Here is a 5000-nt window from a genome sequence, read left to right on the forward strand (position 1 = left end):
CCATCTTTCGGGTCCCAGCATCTGTGCTCAGAGCGCGCCTGCATTCACGGATTGGGAACGAGACGCCTCGGGGGTGCGAGGAGCGCGTCCTTGCGGCGCGACGCTCCATCCCCCCTCTGAGCGCGCGGCTTAGCGCGCGCCTTCACTTTCGTTGCGCCCTCTCAGTTTTGTCTGTTAATCAAATGAATGAAAAACTCAATGACTCGCACACATGCTAGACTCCTTGGTCCGTGTTTCAAGACGCGGTCCTGCGAGTGCCCCGAAACTGAAACATCGCCGACAGATACGCGCACGGTCAGAGACTGTGCCGGCTGCGACGACAGCGGCGCCGCGCCCGCGTCCGCACATAGGCGAGGAAACGGGCGACGACACGAACACTTGCGTCGGGCCTGACGCGCGCGAGGCGCCTGTGCGCGATTCTAGTCGAAAACTACCGTCCGACTACTGTCGGCCACGGTCGCGGTCTGAACGGCTGACGTTGTTGAGACGCCGCCGCTCGGCTCCCGGACCGCGCTTAGACAGTGGAGTTCGAACGGGGTCGCGATGTATTTGTGTACTGAGAGAGAAGTGCACGCCGTCCGCGGACGTCGACACGCCCGACCCGTGCGCGCGCGCCGAAACGCAGCGCGCATCGAGGCGCGGGCTAGTACGCCGCGGAATGACGATGAATCTCTCCGTTCGTTCATTCGAGTTTCGCAGGGTTTACCCCTGAACGGTTTCACGTACTCTTGAACTCTCTCTTCAAAGTTCTTTTTCAACTTTCCCTCACGGTACTTGTTCGCTATCGGTCTCGCGGTGATATTTAGCCTTAGATGGAGGTTTACCACCCACTTAGGGCTGCACTCTCAAGCAACCCGACTCTTAGGAGTGTCCCTCTCGCAGACTCGCCCCGTCGCTACGGGCCTGGCACCCTCTGCGGGGAAAACGGCCCCGTTCAAGACGAACTTGGACGGGTAGCGGAGTCCGCGAGAAAGCGGAACCTCCCGAACACCACATCTCCCGCGACCGAGACGACCGCGGGATTCAGTGCTGGGCTCATCCCTGTTCGCTCGCAGCTACTAAGGGAATCCTGGTTAGTTTCTTTTCCTCCGCTTACTAATATGCTTAAATTCGGGCGGGTGATCCTCCCTGATCTGAGGCCAACGATAAAAAGGTGTGAGGCAGACGCGATATCCGTCGGCGCAACGGGCGTACGCGACACGCTATTTTTACAAGCGCGTCGACGACGCCACGCGCCCTCCGGACGTCGAGTCCGCCTACATTATATGCGCTCGCACGAAAGCGGCGCGGCACCTTGCGAACAGCGTGGTGGTGGCGACACATAGATGTCGCGTTGCGCGAAATCAATCAATCGCACACCACACCAAGCGGTTCTTCTGTTGTTGTTCGTTAACGACGGCATCGTTCCGTCCGTTTTAAGAACACACGTCACAATAATTTCGTACACACTACAATTGCACAAACACCGCACACACTGGGCGCAACCCGCTAGAGCAGCGGGCGCGCGCGTTTCGCTTCCTCTCGCGAGAGTAAGAGAAACTGAGCCGAACGCGACAACTTTCAACGACAGCGTCGAGACACGTCGACGCGCGCACCGGCGCCGACCGTCGCGCGATCGCCATGCGGGACCGGGACGATGCGAGCAAACACGCGCGACGCGTAAACGCGAACGTCGTTGTCGTCGTTGTCGTTGTCGTGTGCGTAAAGACTCGACGCGCACACCGTGCCGCGGGAGACACGGTGCGGCGGGGGAGAATTTATTTGTGCGACAAAAGTATCGTATAGACGTGGCTTAACACGGCCAATACGGATGACGAGTCGTAATCGAACATATATTCGAACGGATCGTTCGGCCGCTCGGCGGCCTAGCGAAACCGTCAATTGCACGCGCGACAGAGATGCGGCGGCTACGACCGGAGTCGCAGCGATCGCCGCTCGTCACGCGAACAGTGTGGCTTTTTGTTTTTATGCAGCCGGCCCTCAGACAGGAGTGGTCCTGGATATTTCTCCACGGACCGCAATGTGCGTTCGAAATGTCGATGTTCAAATGTGTCCTGCAGTTCACACTATGACGCGCAGTTAACTGCGTTCTTCATCGACCCGCGAGCCAAGTGATCCACCGTTCAGGGTAATCGTTTTGTTTTTGTGTGTGTTTTTGTATGAGAAAATATAAAAGGTGCGAAAAAATTAAACAAAAAAATTTGAAAATAATACTTATCATTAACGTGTACGACAAATGAAAAGAAAGAAAATCTCTTTTATTTGCGTGGTTGTACACAAAAATTAAAATATTATTTCAAAGTATCAATAGGCGATAGCGAACGCTAATCAAAGCGTGTCGCAACGCACACGTCGCGAATCGACGAGAGAGAGAGTCAACCGTCTCGGATTCGATTTTGATTCGTATCATTCACGTGTTTTTGTATTTTTTTCTTTTTTTGCGAGTCTTTGACAACAACAAAACAAAAAGAAAAAACCAACGTTAATGATCCTTCCGCAGGTTCCCCTACGGAAACCTTGTTACGACTTTTACTTCCTCTAAATGATCAAGTTTGGTCAACTTCCCAGCAACGCCGACGGCCGTGAGGCCACCGCGTGTCGGTCCGAAGACCTCACTAAATCATTCAATCGGTAGTAGCGACGGGGCGGTGTGTACAAAGGGGCAGGGACGTAATCAACGCGAGCTTATGACTCGCGCTTACTAGGAATTCCTCGTTTATGGGGGATAATTGCAAACCCCAATCCCCAGCACGAAGGAGTTTCAACGGGTTGCCCCGGGCCTCTAGGCCAGGGAGAACATGTTGATTCCTTCAGTGTAGCGCGCGTGCGGCCCAGGACATCTAAGGGCATCACAGACCTGTTATTGCTCAATCTCGTGCGGCTCGAAGCCGCCGGTCCCTCTAAGAAGAATTTTAATACGTCGCCAGTGAGTTGCGCTCCCCGAGAGTCGCGCCCACCTTGAATGACGACGCCTATTTAGCAGGCTAGAGTCTCGTTCGTTACCGGAATTAACCAGACAAATCGCTCCACCAACTAAGAACGGCCATGCACCACACCACCCACCGAATCAAGAAAGAGCTGTTAATCTGTCAATCCTTCCGGTGTCCGGGCCTGGTGAGATTTCCCGTGTTGAGTCAAATTAAGCCGCAGGCTCCACTCCTGGTGGTGCCCTTCCGTCAATTCCTTTAAGTTTCAGCTTTGCAACCATACTCCCCCCCGGAGTCCAAAATCTTTGGTTTCCCGGAAGCTGCCCGCCGAGCCATTGTAGTAACGTCGGCGGATCGCTAGATGACATATTTACGGTTAGAACTAGGGCGGTATCTAATCGCCTTCGAACCTCTAACTTTCGTTCTTGATTGATGAAAACACCTTTGGCAAATGCTTTCGCTGATGTTCGTCTTGCGACGATCCAAGAATTTCACCTCTAACGTCGCAATACGAATGCCCCCAGTTATCCCTATTAATCATTACCTCGGAGTTCTGAAAACCAACAAAATAGAACCGAGATCATATTCTATTATTCCATGCACGAAATATTCAAGCGGCATTTTGAGCCCGCTTTGAGCACTCTAATTTGTTCAAAGTAAAATTGTCGGCCCACCTCGACACTCACCGAAGAGCACCGCGATAGGATTTTGATATTGAACCGGCGTTTTACCGCCGGCTCACCGACGATATGCTCCGCAGACCGTGTCAGTATCACCGCGGATGCGGTGCACCGACAGCGCGGCGCACAAATGCAACTACGAGCTTTTTAACCGCAACAATTTTAGTATACGCTATTGGAGCTGGAATTACCGCGGCTGCTGGCACCAGACTTGCCCTCCAATTGTTCCTCGTTAAAATATTTAAAGTGTACTCATTCCGATTACGAGGCCTCGTAAGAGTCCCGTATCGTTATTTTTCGTCACTACCTCCCCCGTGCCGGGAGTGGGTAATTTGCGCGCCTGCTGCCTTCCTTGGATGGTGGTAGCCGTTTCTCAGGCTCCCTCTCCGGGAATCGAACCCTGATTCCCCGTTACCCGTGACAACCATGGTAGTCGCAGAAACTACCATCGAAAGTTGATAAGGCAGACATTTGAAAGATGCGTCGCCGGTACTGGACCGTGGCGATCGGCAAAAGTTATCCAGATTCATCAAAAATTAACGACTTCGGACGCATGGCCCTCCGCCGATTGGTTTTGATCTAATAAAAGCACTCATCCCATCACTGGTCAGAGTTCTGATTGCATGTATTAGCTCTAGAATTACCACAGTTATCCAAGTAACTGAGTAAGATCTAAGGAACCAAAACTGATATATTGAGCCATTCGCGGTATCGCCTTAATACGGCTTGCACTGAGACATGCATGGCTTAATCTTTGAGACAAGCATATAACTACTGGCAGGATCAACCAGGGAGCTGCTTACGCAAACGACACGCCTACACCGCGGTCACGCGGCTTCGGCGAGCCGCTGGCTCGGCGGCGTCGAGGGGCGCGCGCTTGCGCGCGCGCCTTCTCGACACGCGTGAACGTAACGCGTCGAATTTGCACGCGACGCGACGTTCGCGCTTCATATCGATAGACTAACTTTGACCGGTCTACGAGCGGCCGTCCCGTCACGATCTCGCAACGAGGTGATGTACAACGATGCTCGACCACTGTGAGGGACATAAAACTGCAACGAACACGACCCCGCGGGCGGGAATCGATGTTGTGACAATTTGAAAATTGAACATTCATCTAAACGCAACTTCTCAATTTTTATTCAATACGTTATTGTAAACATATTAAAACTCGGCTGGCAATTACATGCGCACACACACGCATGATTCGCACTAGATACGATCAACGCCCGGAGCTTGAGGGATAAATTCCAACACGACGCTGCGCACACCGTTTCGACGATGGGCGCGTGTGCGTCCTCTTTTATACATTCTTTACATATACGGTCGCCGTGGCGACCGCGCACGTGTCGAACACGCTAGGCGCCCTGCGTTGAGGTGTGCCTAGAAGCGT

At 53.0% G+C, this 5000-nt stretch overlaps 2 non-coding genes across 2 annotated transcripts; both read right to left on the bottom strand.

Annotated features, from left to right (window-relative positions):
- Positions 1-1974: 1974 nt before the first annotated feature.
- On the bottom strand, positions 1975-2131 carry LOC123719625. Its single transcript, XR_006755690.1, has one exon. It is a non-coding gene; the product is annotated as a 5.8S ribosomal RNA (ribosomal RNA).
- Positions 2132-2483: 352 nt separating this feature from the next.
- On the bottom strand, positions 2484-4401 carry LOC123719628. The gene has a single exon (XR_006755693.1). It is a non-coding gene; the product is annotated as a small subunit ribosomal RNA (ribosomal RNA).
- Between the last annotated feature and the right edge of the window lie 599 nt (positions 4402-5000).

The sequence above is a fragment of the Pieris brassicae genome, unplaced genomic scaffold (assembly GCF_905147105.1).
Source record: "Pieris brassicae unplaced genomic scaffold, ilPieBrab1.1, whole genome shotgun sequence".
NCBI classification, from domain to species: Eukaryota; Metazoa; Arthropoda; class Insecta; order Lepidoptera; family Pieridae; genus Pieris; species Pieris brassicae.